The sequence below is a fragment of the Pteropus medius genome, unplaced genomic scaffold, assembly GCF_902729225.1.
Source record: "Pteropus medius unplaced genomic scaffold, Ma_sr-lr_union100, whole genome shotgun sequence".
In the NCBI taxonomy this organism is placed as follows: domain Eukaryota; kingdom Metazoa; phylum Chordata; class Mammalia; order Chiroptera; family Pteropodidae; genus Pteropus; species Pteropus medius.
Genome location: NW_024354496.1, coordinates 888108 through 910989, shown reverse-complemented (window position 1 = coordinate 910989; position 22882 = coordinate 888108). Strand labels below are relative to the sequence as shown.

The 22882-nt window shown below is 44.2% G+C and overlaps 1 long non-coding RNA gene across 2 annotated transcripts; it reads left to right on the top strand.

Moving 5' to 3' along the window:
* Nucleotides 1-3505: 3505 nt before the first annotated feature.
* LOC120594212 (uncharacterized) lies at nt 3506-21493 on the top strand. 2 transcript variants are annotated; one of them, XR_005650512.1, is made up of 5 exons: nt 3506-3794; nt 9825-10935; nt 12777-12999; nt 13108-13217; nt 20884-21493. It is a non-coding gene; the product is annotated as an uncharacterized LOC120594212 (long non-coding RNA). The 2 variants fall into 2 exon arrangements; XR_005650511.1 differs by lacking the exon at nt 3506-3794 and adding an exon at nt 7701-8892.
* Nucleotides 21494-22882: the final 1389 nt, after the last annotated feature.

The following is a 22882-nucleotide window of genomic DNA, read 5'->3' as shown; positions in this document are numbered from 1 at the left end:
CCAAGCATTCGGCCGGAGCAGTGTCTGGCAGTGTCCCCCCAAATGCAGGATGTCTGCCCCATCCTCATAGGCCGAGTAATATTACTTAATAACCCCTTTAACTCACTTTGAAATTCAAATAACTGTATCTGGAAGACAGACTTCCTGTCAGGACTGTGACTTTGATCCTGTTATCATTTCTCGTAAACGAGAAATTTCCATGGAAACAGAGTCACACCTCTTCACACCTTGTCTGCCACCCACACGTGTCAGGAACCGCACACCCTGGGAAGCAGAACATTCCACGTGCTTCCTTTTCCTGACCGGACGGAATCCGTCTCGTACCGGTTTTCCACTCAAAGCCACATAAGTGTACAGTGGTGCAGAGAAACATCTGTAACCCGCACTTCAGTGTAACGCCACCGACCTTTAGAATAATCACAGATGAGACCAGAAGACATTTCTAAAAGCGGAAGGTGGGGGTCAGGCGGAACCACAGAACAAGAATAGCCTGATAAACCTCAAGCGTCTTTTCAAAACGAAATTCTTCTTCTACTTGAATAAGAAATGGTCAGAAAAGAGTCTTTTCTCTTTGACGTGCATCGCCTGGGCTCTTAGCATCAATGCTGGACGATGAAGGGGGCCCGCGGGACCTCCCACCACCCCCGCCACATTGGCACAGACGGCTTAAAGCTGAATCCGGTTTCCTGCGTGAATCCTTGAAACATTTCCTCCGTGTTTTCCCCTCGACCTCCGCGTTTTATTTGGCCAACTTGCTCTGAATGTCGACCCACCGCAAGATCCCCATAATCCTCTCTCAGAATAACTCTTCTGACCACTGCCAGGATGGGACCCCCTAACCGAGGGCGTGAAAAACGGAACGGCCTCCGGTCATTCCAGCCGCACGGATGGGGACCCCATGATGGCCTCAGTGCCTTGACAAGAGGACACACCACGGGCTTTGCTCCGTCTGCCCAAGCGCACACACCGCAGAGGTCACGTGAGCTCACAGCGCAGGTGGCGGCCACCTACAAGCTGAGGGCAGAGGCCTGAGGATGGAACCCGCACCTCCAGCCTCCAGAAGAGGGAAGAAATGATCATCTGTCCTTTGAGGCCCCCCCCAGTCTAGGCCACTTCTTTATGTAATGGGATGATGCACCCCATTACAGTTTTAGGAAACGCCTTTCTGCTGCGGTCATGGCATGCCTCACACAAGTGCATGGATTTTTTTAATCCTTGTACAGACAGAATAAGTCGTTGAAAGGCGGGGGCCGTGTCTGGGGTGTTAGCATGCGTCACTAAGTCTTACGTACGGTATAGGTGGACTTTAAACTATTTTTCAGCTGCTGCCATTTGCCATTAGCCACGCGTGGTTTTGCGGGTGACTATTGTGTCGCTAGCTGACATATTTAATTTCTGGCTGTTCATTTGAAATCCAGGGGTGGTCTATGGCATCTCAAACGCCGAAAGGCCCGAAGAAGGGGTCCATTTAAAAAATAATCAGTGATTAAAGTCATGAACTCATTCAGATCTGTTTCTCCGTTGCCAAAGGCCGGTCTCACTCTCCTCGGAAGAGGCTTTGTGCACGCGGACCTCTGAACGCCTGCCCACGCCATGTCCAGATTCGTCTCATTTCTCCTCGTTTGCCACTGCATCCCATCATTTTAAAAATGGGGAGGGGGTTATGTCTCATATCCCACTGAGAACAATATGTTTGAAGACCCGCTTGCTGGAAGAAAACTTCCAAACTCATACTGCAGGCAAAAGAGATCATTTTTCTCCTTGACAGTGGGGTGGACTCCAGTGGATGAGGCGCTAACATACCCCTTGGTCCATACTCTGCTTCTCATGCACTTTTCTGTTGATCCTACTAGTCGGCTGTTAAATTCATTGAGAGCATCGACTATGCCTTTTCCTTTCCTTGGAATCCTCATCAAACTTGTAAACAGTTTAAGATCAGTATTTTGCTGTTAATTTTTGATCCATTAACTTAATCTTGGCATACTTTGGTTCCTGGTTTGTATCAAATATCTCTGCCAAAAAGTTTTTACTGAAGTATTTTGAAGCTTATGTTACAGATTGTACAGCGGAAGTAACAGAAGATCCATTCTCATTGTCTTAAATATTAAATCACTGGCCGTCTGTAGGTTCCTGGAGGGATTATGTAGGCCCCTGGGTCTGGTTTCTGCAGGTCTCTTGGTGTCCCTGACCTCCACGTCCCTCACTCTGGTGTCCAGTGTGGCCCCTTGCCCACCAACCTACTTAAAATCAGTGTCCAAGAATTTCCAGCTTAAAGACAGTCGTCGGCGTTGATGGCCTTGTCTCTGAGTCAGACCGATGGCCAAGAAATAAGATGTCCTTGGCTTCCCCTGTCTGAGGCAGCTTAGTCAGCCCCTGAGGGAGAGAGCAGGATTTGCCTGATTGGTGGTTGCCATGGAAATCAGAACCCACCCACCCCCAAGCTGTGTGTGATGTCATAAAGGATATGGGGTTGTCACAGTGTGGGGGATGGGAGACAAGCTCAGTGCTGGCCACAGCTGTAGAGTTAGTTACGTGCGGCAAAATGCATCGTATTAAACTTGGCATTTATAAGAAGCCAGTTAGCAATTTACGAAGTAGTAATCCATAAGTTGTAAATTCTTCAATGAAGTCAGCATGTGCCTTTAATCTTCATAGAAATCATAAAAAAGATTTTGAATGGCCTGGTTCGGGTATCTTATTATCTATTAAAATTATAAGTAGCATTTAAGAGAAATAAAAGTAAAAGTTTTGCGTGTATGTATAAAATTTCATTTTGTAAAGTCCCATTTGTCTCAACCATCAAATTAGCTGTGCCTCTTTTTAGTTTAAAAAAAAAGTTTCCTAGTGTTTATAATGCATCTTTAACATTTTCGAATCGTAGCAGACCGCTTCACATGGGATGCAGAAAAGCCGGCAGTGTACTATCCACTTGTCCTCTGCTATTTTTGTCACATTTTTTACTTTTTAAATCCATAATTTATTATCATTTTGCTTTAAACCGTTAATCGTCTTTAGAAGAAATTAGAAAGCAGGAAAACAGAAGTCTTTTTGTATCGCCATCCTCTCCCTGTAGGATTCGGGTTTGGTTTGGTTTGGTTTTTCTGGTATCATTTCCACGGTGCCAAAGAGCTTTTATCCAATATTTCTCAAAGTGCAGGTCTGCTGCAGACGGATGCCTCAGCTTGGGAGTGTCTTTAGAAGTTGTTATTTTCCCTTCATTTTTAACGATATTTTCACCGGACGTGGAATTATACACTCACAGCTTTGTTTTGTTTATTTCTTCCTCTGCAGAACCTTCTGGCTGTTCCCGTGGGCGCGAGTGTGTACGTCTTAATTCACAGAAAGAGAAGAAGGCTGCCGAGCGGTTAGCAGATGGACCCAACTGGACTCGTTCGCTCCTGAAGATTGGATTCTCAGTGGGCTGACTCCCCGCCTTCCCACCAGCGAGGGGACGCTCCGTTACTCACCCAGGACGTGTGCCCTGTGAGTATTTGGAGGGGCGATGGATGTCAGGTACCCACGGGGAGCTTCGCCAGCTTCGAAAAAGGAAAATGGCTAGAAACTGGGCTGGCTGATTTATCACAGCAACCAAAGGGTTTTCAAAGAGCAGGTGTCCCCCGAGACATCAGTGCCTCCTTCAACTAACATGCCCTTGGCGTCGGCGTGCGAGGAAGCACTGTGTAGGCCACATTGTTTTAATGGCCCTGGGAACCCTGGAGAAGGACGTCTGCCCAGAACCCACTAGTCGAAAGGTCGACTCACTGATGTATCTACTTCTGGTGAAATACCTACCGGTGAGTGGAATAATGTTTAAGAGTTTTTCTGTGATTGAACTGGGCAAGAATCTGATTGGACTAGAATCAGCTGATAGTTATATACACTCTTAAAAATAGCATGAAATAGCATAGGTGTTATTTGTATTTGCAATGAGCGGTTTTCTTTATTTATTTTTATTTTTAATTTATTTTTATTATGGTGACATTGGTTCATGAAATCCAGAAAGTTTCAGGTGTACAATTCCACAGTCAGGCGTATATATTGACACCGTGTGTTCACCTCCCATAGTTAGATTTCTTTCTGTCACCACATATTTGACCCCCTATACCCCGTCTACCTCCCTCCACCCCTCCCCACCACCCTCTGGTAACCACTGGTCTATTGTCCATGTCCATGAGTCTCTGTCCTGTTTGTTTGTCGCTATATCCCACATATAAGTGGTGTCACGTGGTTTTCAACTTTTTCTGTCTGGCTTATTTCACTTAGCAGGATCATCTCGAGGTCCGTTCATGTCGCAAAGGGCAGTATTTCATCTCTTCTAATGGCTGAGTCATATTCCATTGTATATATGTAAACATAGCAATGAACAGTTTTAAATTTTGCTTTTTCCCTACGTAAAACAGTGCTGTCATTTACTTTTAATTTTACAGCAAATGCTAACACTGCAGGTGAATAATATATGAAATTTATTTCAACTGTCACAAGCAAAGTCCAGGTTAATCAGAAACTCTCTGTCTCGGTTTTATGTCTGTCATCATTGCCACATGTCGTCAAGAGTGAAAGATAAAATTCTAAAAAAGTTAAAACTCAAAAGACATGGGATTAAGGAAAAGAACTGTACATTCTGAAGCAATGGCCAAATGCTCAGACAACGAACTGGGTATTTCTTCCAGGAAATGAAAGTGAGTTTGAAAAACACCCATCACTCCTTTCAATGCCTAATTGCCCCCAAATAATTTACTCGGAATGCAGATGCAGAATGGATCACGGTTTGTTCCAAATTGGCTTTGCGGTGAACTTGAAGGCCACGCCTAAGGAAACGGCCGGTTGGCCATTGGTTATCAGTGGCCAGGGTTCCAGCCCGCACTGCAGCCTGGGGGCAGGCAGGGACTTCCAAGTACCTGAGCTCATGGGTGTCTCCATGGCCTCAACCACGCTCTCTGCTAGAAGGTGTCACAGGCGTTCAAAGTCCCAAAAGACTGTGCAACACCCAATATCGGATTTAAGTGACTTCAACCAAGAATGCGTAAAAATGATAAAAATGAAAGCCCAGGATGACAAGCCGAGTTCACTTGGAAAACTTCATATTTTTAAGTACATACGATGGGACCTACAAACCTATTACAGGCCATTCCCAAAAGTGTCACCGAGACAGGAAAGCACATAGAGTTTACTACAATGATTCGCAGCTAATTTAGTGACGTGAATTGCACACCCAGCGTGTGCCAGGCGGTGGTTAATGATGTGGATAAATGAAGACACAGAAGTCATGTTTCCTGTCTGGCGAGGGAACCAGGGGCATGCCTACGATGATGCTGGTACACGTGGTCACACACGTGTTCTCTAAGCGTCATTTTATAAACGTCTTAGCAGAAGATGTGTGAGGTCGGTTGGGATCGACTGTCACACAATGACTCTCATGAGATACGTAAAAAGAACGTATCTTTTGGATGCTGGGACTCTGTATTAGCGCACATTTTAATTCTTTTAAACTGGAACTTGCGCCTGTAGGTTTTCAGGACAGTAATGTCTTGGCTTGGTGACAAAGCTCCAGACCTCGGTGGGGCCCCCAGAGAGGCGAAGGACCACCCCCAGCCCTCTTTACTGCCATGTCCACTCGTCTATGGCCATTTCCTGCACGTTTGTTTTTCCTTTTGGAGGAAGAGACTGCTCCTTGCAAGAGTCTCAGGTGAGGAAATGATACCCAAATACATCTCCATCTGCTTCCTGGGAAAACGCATTCACCTGTGCAGCAGGTAGCGTGCATCATCCTGTTTCGTCTCCCTAAAGCGCTCAGCTCCCTTGGCCTGGGGTCGCATGTACCTCATTCTGCATTTCTCTCCTGCCATCGTTAAAGACATAACCTCAGAGTTTGCCTCCTCCGGGATTTGCCTCTTAATGTTTAAATGCAAACTTCAAATTAAAAAAATACTTTCTAGAACCAGTTTCTTGGAAGAAACGCTTTGCTTTCAATACCAGTATTTCTGCCGTGAGCTGAAAGATGGTTGTGCTTTGCTACTCCCAGCCATGAAGGTGACTCTGATGCTTCTAGGTGCTTCTGTGCTCATTCTCTCATGGAAGATACGCTTCAGCCCAAAGGCTGCAGAAAGTAAACATGTACGAAGACGAAAAACGCATCGGAGACTTGAAAAAAGTGAATACAGCGTCCATGCGTAGGGTTGGAAATAAGAGTGTAAATTCAGACGAGATGAGTTTGGACGTGATTCTCCAGAAAATAAGCATCCGACAGACATTTTTTACTTTATATTTGCTGCTATGGCGGTCGACTCCAGAAGCCGGCCTTACTGGAAATATTTTGGTTTCTGTAACTTTATCTGCAGTTAAAAGAAGGGATTTATTGGAAATGAAATGTCAGTGAAGTATTATAGAAGTTCTAAACAAGTCTCTTGAAAGACTTTGGAACTGTCGATAGGACAAATTGAAGCTTTGTTTTGTTTTTGTTTTTAATTTACATCCTCTTTTATTAATATTTTCTTATTTGGGAAAAAAAAACCTCCCAAATCAAGGATGAAGCCTTTTTTTTTTCCTCTCCTCTCTGTTTTCAATTGTTGCTCAAGAAAAGTTTCATTTTTAAAAAACTCAAGTGTTTCCTAGACGTTCTTATAATCTCAAGGTAGGTAAACTGATATCATTTATCTTAATAGCATTTGACTATTCATGTCTTTTTTTTTTCCAAAAAGGCATTTCTTAACCCAGGTCATGAGTGATGAAAAACAGAGATGTTTTGCTAACATGGAAAGAAAAATTACACGCATCCTTGAACCCCCGCCGACGGGGCTGCAGGATGTTGACCTTGAGGTCAAAGGGCCCAGGCCCTGAGCCGTCTGTTCCCTGAGCTCTCCTGCAGGAAATGCGTGTGGTGTGACTTGCAACACTCCTAGAATACCTTTGTGAGCTGAGCGATTGCTTGCAGGTGTCTGATGGAGCAAACAGACCACGGAGACGCCAGCCTCTCCGGAAGTGTCCACACAAGCTGAGATTTATGGCCCCTGCACCAAAGATGGGAACTCAAATCTTGTTTCTCCAGTGACTTGTGTAAGAGAAAAGCGAGAGGCTGTATTGTAAGCAGGTGCCACAGGGAGCGCGTGCCTTGGCGTCTGGGGAAGTGTGCACAGGCGCTTAGTGGTCCCCGTTGTCCACTGTCTCATCAGGATGCTCCCAGCTGACGCGTGCCAGGAAACGGACCACAAACAAAACTTGCAGGCGTAGGAGGACAATATCCCGTCTTGGAATTTCTCAGCTGGATCCAGCTCGTTTTCGGTTATGCGATGATGGGTGTCTCTTTGTGGATGTTATCTTAAGAATAAAACGTTCTCGGCTCTTCCGTTTTTCCAAAGTGTGAACACTCAAGTGAAGAATTAAACAAGCAGGGCTCTATGGTTTCATCTTACCATTATTCATATTTTAGAGGGGAAAAAAGTTCATTCTTAACATAGAAAGAGCCGAAATGGGAAAAATAAAAGCGTCGTGGATGGAATCTCAAGTTTTTAATGAACGTAGGACAAACCGGGTTTGTGGTGTTGCTGTTGGTCGTTGTAGCTCCATTGAGAATTGGGCATCTGTGCTCACAATCCCTCTCGTGTTCATCGTAAAGGTGTGAGGTAATGAATTGACTTGGCCGGCACACAGCGAGAGTGTGCTAAGGCCGTCGTGGGCACACAATTAGGCTCATGATTAAAAAAAAAAATGATTCCGTGACCTGTTACATTTGAAAATCTGGCCGCACCTGGCATCATGGAACGGGAGTTTGGGCCCAGGTGGAGAGATGGATGGTCTCGAAAGCAGTAGGTACCGTATTTTACGTAACATTGATGCACGGGCAGCGGTCGGTGTCTGAGGATGGACAGGGCGGGTGATGACGAAGATGAACTTTGCATGGGAGCGACACGCACGTCACCCAGTTTAGAGCAGTGCCTACCCCCCGGACTCTGGCTGGAGGCTGCTCTTCATGTGACGGCGGCCGGCGAGGGGAGCCCTTTGCGACTTTGTTTTCCACCGTGAGGGCGCCCGAGCAGGGGGACCTCAGAGGCCTGAGGAGGAGGAGGCCGCCACGCTTTACCTGGAGCCGCCTCGGCCATGCTGTCTCCACGCATTCGGCATCTGAGACCCGGGGGTCAGTGTACACAACACCCCCTGCTTCTTTCCAGGACAGAAAGAGAAGAGAACATTCTAGACCGAGTGTCATGTGTCACGGTCACCAATCACCAAGTCTCGTGACACGCCTTCTATGCATCGAGCGAGAACTACTTCTAATATTTTAAAACCGATTCGGAAATACAAATAAGAAACCTCGTGATCATTCATTTCGTCTAAATCTATTTTCTGCCGATACGTTTTTCACCTGGCCCTGTGCCTTCCCCTCGAACGAGGGGAGAAAAAGGCGCATTTCCCCCACATCAAGAAAGATCGTTGGCAACAAGGAATCGGGGGCCTCAATTCCTCCAATACATCCGTCGTCTTGACACCACCTCTGATCATCAGTAATGATATTAAACTCCGAACGCTTTGAGCAAATCGTACACCCGTAATTAAATTTGGATGCTGTGTCTGGAAGCTAAGTTCGAATTATTTTTTTTTTCATATTTCGTTTGATAATGCTACTTCTGTGAACATTTTCCATAATCATGGAATAAAGCATACACATTATATTACCGTTTGCCATATAAAATTAAGCGCATTGAGAAACATGCATTATTAAAGTTAGAGTCTGGAAAAGCATGACGGTTCCCGGCTTTTCCATTGGCCCTCGAGCTCTGCAGAAGTTTTGCATTTGCTGCGAAGAAGCTCAGGCCCCCAGACACTATGCAGACGCCCACGGCGGAATCCCACACGGCCTGAGACAGCCGGATGCTCGCCGGCGCGGTTCTGGCTAAGGTACGTTCCACTGCGCGTCCTGTTCTATGGCATTCTGTGTTCTTGTTCGGTGTTGGCCATCACTTCTTGTACTTTATTTCTGCTTCTCGAGAAGCTGACTTCTGTGTCGCATAGTCTCATGGGACAGCACGGATCTCTCAGAAAGGAAGATCTGCCTCTCAAGCCGATGCGTCAGACACTTTAGTCAGAATGAACTCAGAGCCAGCTCAGTGGTTACACAGAGATGTACAGTTCTTTTGATTTATTTTTCACTTATCTCCATTTTATTCCACTTGCTCTGTGATTCTTGTCACTTTTTATTTTGAAATATTTTCAAGTACACAGAAGATGTCTAAGTATAGTTCGGAATGGACCGGAAACATTTACCCAGATTTAGGATATGTTAAAAGTGTGCCATGTTCGATTTGCTGTATTCTATCGCTGTATCTATCATAGATTTTCTATCTATCTGTCTGTCTATCTATCATCTATCTACCTATCATCTATCATCTATCATGTCATACATTTTCTATCTAACATATTTTTCTATTTATCATCTATCTAATATCTAATATCTATCTATCTATATCTATCATCTAATATCTATCTCGTATCTATCATCTATCATATATTTTCTGTCTGTCTATCATCACCTACTCATTCCTGTGTTTTCATGTGTGCACACCCATATAACACACTTACACACACCCCTATACACAAAGTGCATTCATAATCGTCTGAGCTATTTGAAACTCAGTCACAGCTGCCATGTTCACGTAGCCCTAGATATTCCGGTGGCATTTGTAAAGGGTAAAGTCTGCACACACCTAGGTCCATGATCGACATTCAGCAAGTTGATGCGATGGTGCAGTACCGTTATCCGATTCACAGCTATCCTCGACCTTTGCCCTTTGTCTCTCTAATTTCCTTCTTCGTTCATTTTCCTTTTCCAGGGTCCAGCCACCATCGTGACCTGGATCGCATCGTCGTGTGTCTCTAATTTCCTTCAAGCTGCAGCAGCCCTCCATCTCTCGTTGTATGTCGTGACCTCGATATTGTCATGTCGGTGCCATTATTTTGTCGAATACCCTTCGACGTGAGTTGGCCCCAGTGATTCCTAATGATGGGACTCAGTCTGTGCATTTTGGGCAAGGATGCCACCTAAGTGACGGCGTGCACCCTCCAGTGCCTCACGGCAGGAGGCACACGTGATCTCTTTGTGTCTCTTTGTGTTATTGGGATGTTAAATTTCACCACTTGGCTACGTCATATTTCCCTGATTTTCTCCCGCGAATTGGCTAATTTCCCCTTTGCAATCCATCCAAAATTTGCGACGTTGCTTAGAAATCAGTGTGACATTTTGGGGCTACGTTTCCATCGTCTCGTTCGTCAAACTCGGCTTGCCAGCTCCTGGCCGTTGCCACCAACGTGATGGCTGCAAGGTGGTGCTTTCCTAGCCGCATCCCTTAGTCAGCTGGAGAAGGTCTCTCCATCATTATGAACTCAGGGATAACACACGTGCAAATCTTTGAAGCGAGCGAGCTCTTGCAAACGGGTGGCTGTGCGCGTTTGATGCATCCTCAGCGAGTCCCGGCACTCCGCGACGGAACGTTCTCTTTTGCAAGAAGCTTCTGGCTCTAAACAACTATTTAGCAGTTGCACTGGATTCTGCTCTGTCCTTTGAAATAGCACGGTGTCTGTTTAAGAGATGACAGGACAGCAGCCAGACAAAAAAGAAAAAGCCACGGTAAATCTCTCCACTGTGCACTCGTAATGGGCTCAGCTGAAAACGTTAACACCCAGGTAGGTGTGTGCCGGGAAGGAGCCGCAAGACGAGGATTTCAAGCTGCCCAGTGGAACGGGAGAGAGGCAGCTCAGCAGGTGCTTTAAAACTAAGCGCTTCGCAATGAGACATTTGTACGAGGGATTTGAGGCCTTATCTAAATTCCCATTTCCTGAACTGGGAATGAAGAAACATTTCATGAAGCTCTTTATACGATGCAGACCTGGCATTTATCATCAGAGACTTCACTGTACAACGAATTAAAAACAGCCATTCATTAGGTAAGGTATGTGCGTGTGTGTATCTATATGTATGTATCTATTTCATATACATTTTCTGCATCGCTCGTAGTCGAATTCCAGATCAAACATGCGTGTTCTCGTCCTTCTAAGTTGACTTGGGAAAACCTATGTGTAATCGATCACGCCGGCCTCACCTCCAACGCTAGCTAATGAAGCTTTCTAAAGGGGGAAAAAATCATTGGCCCGTCCATTTTCATTTTCCTCTCTTCAGAGACAACCCAATAAAGGTGTTCTCCATATTTAGAAGCAGGAGCGATTACTCCTTAGCTAGATTCACATTATACGTTGAACCTGCTTCTGTTAAAACATCTACCCGATTTTTTCCGTAATTATTTCTGCCTTCCTTGTTAAATAAAGAGCTCCTTGGTGACTAACAACATAAAAATATAGTCGTGGTGAATTAAGATCCCTCTAAATCTCGGCTTCTCCACACACATTGTTTTAGTCTCATAAAAATGCTGTGTACTAGGTTGTATCATTTCCATCTCGTGAGTAAGACAGTGGGATCAAAAAAGACCAAGATCCCCACTCAAAGTCCCTGGTCGCTTTTGGACTGGAACCAATTCTGTCAAAAATCTCCTTCGGAAACATTTCAGCGATCACCGTGGACACATGCATTCATCTTAGTATTCCCGGGAACTGAGCTGATGATTTCATTATAGATTAAATTACCTTAATCCATAATTAAGGTAACTTCAACCAACACTTTGTAAATATCTAGCTAGTTATTTCCATATGCCAAGAGGTGAAGTGAACATTCTGCCCAGAACAGGAAAATCACAATTCACCATATGCGAAAGAGCTGAGAGAATTTTTTTCAGAGATTGTAACTCCAAGCGACGTCGCAATTGGCAACATTAAAAGTTGTCTTCTACGCAGAATTATATCATTATCTTTAAATTGTATGCAAGCACGTTCCTTGCAAGATCTTTTTACACATTTACTATATATATATATACACACGCACATACATTATACTATATATTCATATAGTGTATATACAGCATGCATATGTGTATATATATATTATATATATAGACACACATGCTGTTCAGAGCCCTGGGCATTATGCAAATTAAGTAAGCACCGTGATGGTTTTATTGCCTGTCACTATCGACATGTGAAAAGTGTGAAACAGCTGGCACTATATCCAGATCTTCAATCTGAAACTTTAAATAAAGGTGAGGAAAAAGTGTGTGTCTGTATAGAACATGATATGAAAAAAGAAGCTGCCTGGTTTTATTTTTTTTAACAATGTTACACAGTTCAAACCTTACCTTGAACTGTGAGAAGTCACGTTTCGTGAGTGAGAAAGCGTATTAGTCTAGAATGTTTTAAAAGAGACTCCCCTGAGGCTTTCCGTAAGCTCAGCCTAGAAACCACATGCTAATGATGGCAGAGCCAGGGCGTGCAGAGTCCATTTGAGAATATTCTCGTTTTTAGGCACGTTACAAACACAGGAGCCTCCTTGTCTTTCGTGGTCTGAGTTTCTGAACCGCTAGGGCGCACGTTACTTCTCTCTGTCTTATTAAATGTCATTTTCAATGGAAAATGTTAAGATTTGAACTCAGTAGTTCAAATGCTACGTGCACTAATGTTTTCCTGCTCTCTAAAGGGAAAACTCTCCAAGGTCGGTTCGAATCTCCTTAACGTTTATTTCTATACCGTTTGGAAGAATAGTGGCATAGATGTTCCTGAAGGCGAGACAATGAAAAACGAATTTAGCGAGTCAGGCTGAGTGGATGTTTTTCAGCCTTCTGGTCTACCCACTCAGCAAAGTTCTTCCTACTTTTTTCTCTCTCTCTCTTTTTTGTTGTTAGGGTTTCATGAGCTCTGAAATGGATGCCGGGCTCCGTCACAGGAGGGATGCTTGGAGCTCCTTCGGTGCGTTTTGTACGTCTGGATGTTCCCTCTAAGAAAGCCGGTATAAATGCACTAGTGCAGTGGTCCCCAGCCTTCGTGGCACCAGGGACTCTAACGCCTGAGGATCTGAGGCGGAGCTGAGGCGGTGATGCTGGCGCTGGGGAGCGGCTGCAGATACAGGTGAAGCTTCGCTCACCTCCTGCTGTGCGGCCCGGGGGTTGGGGACCCCTGCACTAGAGTGAATGAATGAATAAACATGGGTATCTTTTTTTTCTGTCACTCATGAAGAAAAGCTGCAAACCAGTTATTGAAACCTGGTGAACTCCAGGAAGTTGTTATAAAGCTCCCTGTGCTTCCTTAACACCCAGTATGGACCAGCATCTGAGACGCTGCCCTGTGTAAGTCTACACGTCTTACCGGATTCCCAGTGGCCAGTCCGAGTCCCGTCACGAGGCCAGCATCCACAGGGCGGATGCACAGCTCCCACGCCCAGGGAGAGGTGTCACTTTAGGATAAGGAGAGCTACCAGAAGCAAGGACAGTGATTCAGTCTTCCTATGCACTCACGATTTGTTAGCATCGTTCTCCAGAAGCCTCTGGAAGGTCTGGGAGTTGTTTCTGCACTGCTTTATTCTCCCGAGACGTAGTAAGAGAATATAATTTAAAAATAAACGATAAACAGCAAATCTTGAGTTAAGTTACATGACATCGCAGAAAATCAAAGCTGTTCTCTGGCTCTAAAGAGACGATGGTTTTTGTTACAAATGACATAATGGTTATCATCATAGCTGTTCGAGTCCACATGGTTCCACTGGATGGACTGAGACAACTTTGGTAATAAACACTGTAACATTTTTACCAGGACCGTTCAGCAAAGACCCAGAGCTGACTTCATATCAATAACCACACACTGAGTAAGGAAGTAAGGAACTCTTGGGTTAAATAACCAAAATACTTAAATATTTAAACATCAAATCTGCACGATGCCAAAGCGTAAAGCTGGTTAATGATTTTCGACAAGGTCTTCACGGACTCAGGTGACTCCCCGTGAATAACGGTCACGGCACCCACTTCCACACGCAGGTGATCTCACGGCCCGTGAAACCATCCCCGGGCAGCTCAGCCTGCGCCCCCAGCGACTAGGTCAGGCCGAAAGAGGCTTCCAGAAGCGCCGCTGTTATTCCTCGAAGCGCATTCGAGAAAGAGCAGAGAGCGTGATGCGGGTTTCGCCGAGGTGGGGACCCGCTTTCCTTCCAAGCACGTAACCTCCGAGAGCATTTCGTGCATGACAGGGCTTATGGGGACGAGAGGGGGCTAATTCGTCCACCCTCCATTAAGCCACCTCCAGCGTATTATAGGAGGACCCCAAAGCCATTATTTAAGAACCTCAGAAAGCATTCCAACCCAAGCACCCCCCAATTGACATCAGTTTGACGCTACAGAGCTGGGACCTACCCCTCGCGGCTGGTTTCCAGCCTCAGCTGCACCCGGTTTGAATTGATTGCAGACCTGGGATTCAGCCCCACACAGTAGCGTTACTTGCTTTCTTTGGGTTTATTTCTCAAACCAGCAAATGAGCGTAGACCCCCCTATCATAGGAATGCCAGACATTGAAAGACGATCCTTTATTTTCTCAAAAAGAGGCTGCTCAAACGCTGATTCGGAGCGTCCCGAGTTGGATTTCTGTCTGTTGAAGAAGATGCTGAACTACCATCGGCTTCTCGCTGGGCCCGCCTAATCCCCTGGTGGAAGGTGGGGTCCCCGACACCTTTGAGAAGCATGATCAGGCGTGTTAACGAACATCTGTGAGAGGAGGGGGAGGCAAGACCAGGGAGAAGCTAATAAAATATATTTTTTCCAGCAAGTTACCGCTGAGGGCAGCTGGAGTCAGTTGCACTCAGGGCCTCTGGGGGGAAGTACAGAGCACAAGCCTGAGAGAGAGAGAGAGAGAGATTGAGAGAGAGAGAGGAGCCACAGCTGGTAATCATCAACAACCATCAGCCGTGGGTCGAGGCCCGTGTGGGAGGTTTAGTCCCTTGGCACTTCCGGCATGCCGGGTGCCTCGCCAGAGCAGGCGCTGGTGGCTGCAGACGGTCCTCAGACAAGGACACACAGGTGCGGGAAGCTGGAAGCCTGGGACACAAACAAGAGCAGTGTTCGTGGACGTCACAAAGACGGAGAAAATATGGGCAGGCTACAAGTATCTACGTCTCTATCAGTATCTGGATCTCTAATCGTGATCTATCTCTATACGTTTATAGCTCTAGGTACAGGTGTGAATGCACGCATCGATCTACGTATTGTGGTGACTTTGCAAAAACCGAAATCCCAATCCTAAAATGTCCAGAGCTTACAAAACGTTTTCATAAACAAAGCTAGAAAATGACACAAAATGACCCCTGGAACATAATCATTTGTAAATTGGTCGAATTCATTTGTAAATTGGAAGAAGCGGCAGTGTATAAAACACCGAGATCAAAGGGAAAATCCTAACACAATGTTCGGCGCTCTAGCCAGTCACGAAAAGGTTAATTCTGGATGCCAGAGCCTATGACAAACCTTTATATATCTACCCAAGCTTTCACCGTTAAAATGAAAAGGACTGAATATAAGCGAACTACATATTCAATATAAGAGACTAGAAAAAAATGTATAACGCAGAAAGCAAAATCAGGCTTTTGGTTTCTGGTTCCTGAAGTGGGAAAAAAATCAACGACTCTTTTTGGATCCATCAGAGAGGCGGGGACACAGGGCGCACAGCTGCCCCCGAACTGGAGAGACAGACGGGCAGACACACGGTGTCACGCACACAGAGCAGAAGCAGGCAGGTGGCGGCCGCTGCAGGAACTCGTGCCCCTAGGAGAACCTGCCCACGTGGGCGAAGCTCAGTGTGCACGAGTTAAATAAATCAATAATTCAACTGTTCACCTTGGGAAGCTAGAAAAAAAAAAAGAAGAAGAAGAAATTAAATTCAAAGTAAGCGGAAGAACTCATAAAAATTAGAGCAGAAATCAATGAAATGGAAAACAGGAAATCAGCAAAGAAAAACGATGAGACCGAGAGCTGGTTCTTTGAAAAGATCAATAAAATTGATGAGCCTCTAGCCAGGCTAGGAAGGAACGAGAGAGGATACAAATTAATAACATCACAGATAATAAAGGGATACTGTGAAAACCTCTATGCCCACAAATTTCATAACCTAGATGAAATAGAACAATTCCTGGAAAAACATAATCTACCAGAACTCACATAAGACGAAGCAGATGATCCGAAGAGGCCTCTACCTATTAAACATATTCAATCAATACTTAATAGCCCTTCAGAACAGAAAGCATCAGGTCAGATGGGTTCCTTAAGCTAGCAAACATTTTAACTCTACTAAACATTTAAGGAAAAAATTATAGCAGTTCTCCGCAATCTCTTTCAGAGGCTAGAAGCAGAGGGCATACATCTTGTGAGTCTGGCATAACCCTAACATCGAAGCCAGACAAAGGCATTACAGACCAATATGTATCGTAAATGTAGGTGCAAAAATTCTCGAGAAAATATTAACAAGTCGAATCCAAAAAAGTGTAAGAATTACACTCCATGGCCAAGGGAGATTTACCCCCAGCAATGCAAGGTGAGTCCAACATTTGAAAATCAATTAGTGCAGCCCATCACATCAGCAGACTGAAAAAAAAAAAAATCACATGGTCATCTCAATAGATGCAGCAAAAGGATTTGACAAAACCCTACACTCGTTCGTGATAAAAATGTTCAGTAAGCTAGAAATAGAGGATAACTTGATAAAGAATATGCAGGAAAAAAGCAAGATAAAAGAGAAAAGAGACAAAAGTGGAAATTACTATAATAATATAAATCATAGCAACCATGAATATATTCAGACATTTCTTAGAAATTAACTATATATGTACGTACCCATAAAGTTAAATTAGAGAAAATAAAAAGAAGCAAAAATGAATGCGATTACCAATAAATACAGCAATGTAATCATGAAATTAAAGAGATTGAAATAATTATAAGAGTATATTTCGTGCACCTCTACGGCAATGCATACAAGAATTCTGGGGAGAATGGTTGATTTCCTGCAAATACGTCCCAACTTGCTTCCAAAAGAGACAGAAATTGAATCTACAAATAATCAAGGAAGTTGTCGAAAATGTAATTTAAAGAAATGGTAACTTAAGAAAAATATATGTCATGCCTAGAGAATTTTACAGCTGAGGTCTGTTTCAATTTTAAAGTACAGATTATTTCTATGAAATGTAAACTTTTTAGGCTACAGAAAGATGGGAAACTGCCAGATTTCATGATGTTAGCTTAATTTTCATGCCGACACGTACTGAGTACAAAATAATTACAAAATAATTTTTTAAATTATAAAACAATTGTATATTATTATTGTTCGTGACCAGATGCAAAGGTTCTAAAATTATTAGCCAATAGAATCTAAGATATTCAAGAAGATGAATGATCTTTTTAATCCAGGATATAAGGATGGTTGAAGATCTTTTATTCTACTAAAAAATTCAAGGAGAGGCCCATCTGTTTACATTCACAGTGGCTGATGATGGAAAAGTGTTTGATAAATTCAGTAGTTATTTCTAAAAAAAAAAAGTCTAAGTACTAGAAGAAAACAACCTATTTGTGAAAAAGACTACTTATTACCAATTATCATAATAAAGAAAAATTGATGAACTATTTCCATTGAAATCAAGGAAAAAATAGGGATGTGTGACATCATTGTCGCTAAAGCACAGAGGCCAAAAATATTAAATAATCATTATCCATACTTTTTTAAAAGTCATAGAAATGTTTAGTATGCAGATACTAACACTATCAAAAAAGTTGAAAAAACACAAAATTAAGAATGAGGTAAATTAGATAAATAATATAAGTTATATACAACAAAATTTTCTCCCTAATCTAGCCATATCCAGTAGGAAAATAGAAAAAAAAAAAAAAAAGCTTTTATTTATAACAGCCGCCAAAACTACAGAATGACTTCAGTGTATTGGCAAAGGCAGAAGTCTCCAGTCCTTCCGGTACCTGGATAAAAAACACAGACACGGACATTTAAAGTTCTGATTGTTTCGATAACTTCAGCTTAAACTAGTACGAAATAAATGGATGCATTTTTCTTTCGAACCACAATTAAAAAACAACAACAACAAAAAAAAACAACAACAAGTCCCTTTCATAATGGCGATTGTGGTTAGTGAGGGAAGCTGGCAGTTTCCATGTTCATACTGGCCAATGGTTCTTTCTCTATCAGCTGATTGAAATATGGTAGAAATATTAGACATCCTTTTGTAACTCGATATGAGCATTTTCTCTAAAATTTACCCCTGCAAGATTCTATAGGCATTTCGTGACCTTTACTGCTCTGCTTTAATATAGGTCATTTGCACACTTTGAGATGAAAAATAGTACAATTTTTCCTAAAAACTCTGCCGTCTAGCAGAGAAGGCACAGACCTGTTGGTAGACCCTACACACGCTTGGCCGACGGCACCCGGCTTCGGGGTTCCTGTCAACGTGCTCGTCAACGTGAGGATACTTGAGAGGGCCACGTTGCCTCAGAGCTCACCTGCATTAAGGTTTATGTTCTGGATACATAACAACAAAAATCTGACACGGCAGACGTAAACCTTACGCCCGCCCGAGTCAGAACGTGAAAGACCCTTAAGGAACACATCTCACTTGGAGGACGTGGGGCCGGAGTTTGCCTTAGGCCAGTTCCATTTCATGGACTGGATGGGTTGATGACAGGCGGTCGCTAGCTAAGGACAAGTCACTGAAGTCATGAAGACGAACCATAAGAACTCAGGGGCCTCCCAAGCACCTGGATGGTTACCCGGATATTCTGTATACACCTGTTCCATGGAAGATAGAGAAGACCAGAATGGAGAAAGATTGCTTAAAATAGAAATGGCTTAAAATAGAAGCCTCGAAACGAGCAGAATCTCTTCCAAGGCAGGGCTTCCAGCCCATCTCCGGGGACAGCCGTTTGGGCACGTCTCCTGGCAGGCGTCGTGTGCGCATCCCTGCCATCGGATGCTGCCAGCTGGCACGCAGAAGCTCCTGAGGATCGAGGAGGAAAACGATCCTGCGTTCTGTGCGATGCCTTGGCAGTCGGGCTGTCGCGAGAAATTCAGAGGAGAGAGTCGACGTTTAGCATTCTTCCGTCAAAGCTGCCGGCGAGCATTTCGGCTTTTAATGCTTTAAATCCGCTTCGCATGAAAATCTGATCTTGGTGTGTCTTCGGACAGCTCGTGTCTATATCTATCATGGCTTCAGAAATAAAACGAATCTCTTCAGACAATGAGATGCTCGCAGGAACAAGCTAACGATCTATTTGTAGTTACGGCAAAGCGTTCTCCGTTAGCGCGCACGTCTAGTGAAGTTATAAGACGCCTTGGTTTTACAGTGGCGGATGAAAAATGGTGAGTCTTGCAAAGAAAGTATGGAGATCGTTTACTGTTGTTGTCCTTTGTGTTCAAAAGTGAATGCAAAAGAACTTACCAAAATATACACATAGCTCTGGAAGAAACATGTCACTCGTGCAGAAAGGGCATGTTTCTCCACGAACCGAGTATTCCCATCATTTTGGTCTAATGTCGATCAACAGTCCTCTGGCTAATTCATTTTTTTTAAAATAAAAAAGGACAATATATATATTTAGCTGTCACCTCTGACACACCAACTAGTCTCCTAACCACCGTTTATAAATGATGGGGCAGAAAGCAGGTAAATAAGAGCCCGCAGACAGAGTCTCGCTGAGCTGCCAGCTATACTGACAAAGAGCTCACTCTTAATGTTTTAATACATCATTTTTCATTTACAATTTTAAAAAAATCACTGCTTAATATATATGGTGTTTGGTTGAGTAAATACAATGGATTGTTTTGTTAATTCACAAACTCGGAGACCTCATTACACACACTTCGTGTAGTATTTTTTTTTTTATTCTCATGTTACTCTTTTTTTTCTTACTGTTGAATGGTAAGGCATATATATATTTACAGTGTGAGTTTACCTCCCATACTTAGAATTCTTTCTTTCACCTCATATTTGACCCCTTTACCTGTCTACATTTCCCTCCCCCCACCCTCGGTAACCACTAGTCCATTGTCCATGTCCATGAGTCTCTGTTCTGCTCATTTGTGCTTTTAGGTTTATATCCCACATATAAGTGATATCATGTGATTTTCAAAGTTTTCTGTCTGGCTTATTTCGCTTAGCATGATCATCTCAAGGTCCATCTATCGTAAATGGCAATATTGCATCTCTTCTTATGGCTGAGTCATATTCCATTGTATATAGGTACCACAGCTTCTTTAGCAAATCATGTATCGTAGGACACTTTGGTTGCTTCCATGTCCTGGCCACCGTGAATAACTCTGCTATGAACATCGGTGTGCAAATGTATTTTCGGATACGGGTTTTCGAGTCTTTGGGGTAAATACCCAGTAGTAGGATTGCTGGATCATATGGTGGATCAATTCTTAGTTTTTTGAGGAACCTGCGTACTGTTTTCCATAGTGGCTGCACCAATTTGTCATGTAGTATTTTTTATTAATTTACAATCTAATTATAGGATCATACAAGTGTAAAACAGGGAGGCATAACAGAAGAAAAGTGTGGTTTTTGTCAGCAGGTAGTGAATTTACTCAACGCATTAAGCGACACCCAGTTTTAGAACTGCGTATAGGAAAACGTGGGTTCTTTGCCATCGGAGTAACGTGTCCTCCACGGCCCAGCCAAGTCCTAAACATTCGCTGCGGGGCGAGACAAACGGACAGCGACTCCAGCACGGGAAGCAGCCCTCGCCACCGCACGCCGAAGGCCGTAAAAATCTTCGTGCAAAAGTTTATCTCTGAAAGGAGAGACCTCGCAGAGTTCGCCATCCATGTCCCCAAATGCATTCTGGGTTGTCCGCTGGGACAGGCGGCCGATGAACCGATGTGGTGGCTGCAGACTGGCTGGCGGCGCCCAGCCCCCTGGGCAGAGCCTGGCTCCTACTCCCCGTGAAACTCAGTATTTTCTTTCGCTTTTTGCAGATGCCGTGTTGCTCGGAGACCGGATAAATGCCGACGTGTTGTTTTGGGCCCTCCGTGAGGAAGCCGGCACCTGCCCAATGACAGTGTGGCAGGGGAACGCAGGTCCGCAGTCATCTGTGTCCACCCCGTGGCAGAGGACACAAGCCTGCGTGGGGAGGACATTTGGCTGCAGGCCTGGCCTTGAGCAGAATTTGGCCCAGTCTTGGTGCCACTTCTGGGAACCTCTGCGGGGACATTGAGGGGAGTTCTGACGGATGATGGCAGGAGAGATGCCAGCTCATTGGCATCTTCTCCCAGGCCTGGGACCAGAATCACAGCCTGACGTTTGGGGTGAAGGAGGTGCTGTACGTGAACTTGGTAATGAAGAAGGCACGAAAATGCTTTGCCTCACTCCTCACAGAAATACCGGGGCATCGTCTATCGGCCATTTCGCGTAGGATAATGATGACCTTGGGGAACAGGGGACCAGTGAGTGCGTTCAATATTAAATCCTCGACCTGCAAATGCATTCGGGTTGGGAAGAAATGTGATTATCCTCATGCGGACAAACAGTAGTCCTGGGTCTTCAAACTACCCATCGATGAATAAACTTGTTCTAAGTTAAGGAAAATAATTTCTTAATGATACTTAGGTCTAACATTTGATGTCGTTCATTCAGTAATCACTGATCTCTATATAACTGTTGTAAAAAGAAATTTCGCTCATGCAAAATGACCACAAAAGTACATCTTCCACCTAAATTCTCATTCGACTTGGCAGGTGAGCGCTCAGAAATACAGGCTCAAGCCAAAGGTTACGGACCTCACTGCTTATATTATTTTGTAAACCAGAACATTTAGTCATATCAAATCTGCAGGAGGAGCTTCTTTTAATTGTCCTCTTAAAATCTCCAGTCTAGACGCACAGATTTAGTGTCCATCCCAGGGGTTAATTGACAGAAAGAGAATGATAAGTGGGAACGAGGCAAATATTGGCCAGTCCCTGGGTGGTGGTGAGTCATGCCCGACAAAACCAATGTTGCCTATAGAAAAAGAGGACTTTTCTTCAAGTCGGTGACTGAGTCCGTAAAAGTCAGTCCTCTTCCGAATGTCCCAGACATAAGAAGGAGGGAGGATTTTTATGTAAAATAATAAAACGATCGTGATTTCTCCCCTATGTGGATAGGGAAGGAAGACAGGAAAAAAAAGGAAATGATTTCATAAAAAGCTTCACGTTACCTGTATTCATTAGTGTGCATGCCACTTGCCAACGCCAGGTCCCAGTGGGAGAAAGTCAGCCTAAGTCAGGTTGCGGGCACATTGCAACAGCCTTCAGTTCTGTACTCAGCAAAAACCTCCCTAAGGCACGGGGTCTTCTCTTTCTCTGGCTGCGTACTGGGATCAGTTCCGAAGCTCTAAAAATTCCCACCTTCAGGATTCCGTTGGAATCAGTCAGGTGTAACTCAAAAAACAAACACAAAGCAGGATTAACAAACCAGGAAAAAAACCCTCCGACGTATCAAGTCTCATTGACGTTGAACTTACTGTCCGTCTAGACGCAGATAAATATATTTAGTATCACACATAAATATATTTAGTATCACATGCACACACATTTCATACCTATATACATAGTATGTTGTATGTATGTGCCTAGTATGTCGTACGTGCACACATGTAAAACCGTGTGGTTATTCACAGGCTACACGGTACCTTTGTAACCCGAGTTTTGGGAGGACAGGCTAGCGGGTTAATGGTCACCTGCCAGGATGCTGGCCTGGCGTTCATGGCCTGGGCTCATTTTCAGACTCTGGCACTCTCTAGCCATCTGCTCTTGGGCAGCTGCCTCGGACAATTTGTGTCTCAGCATTCGGGGGCCACCAGCCCCAGACCGTGGCAGTACAAATGAATGACCTAACGCCAATAACGCGTTTAGCCGAGGGCTTTGTGATTCGTCGGCCCCCAGTACATGCCCGCTCTAGAGGTTAATTCTGTTAGCTGTTTCTCCAAGCGGAGTACAG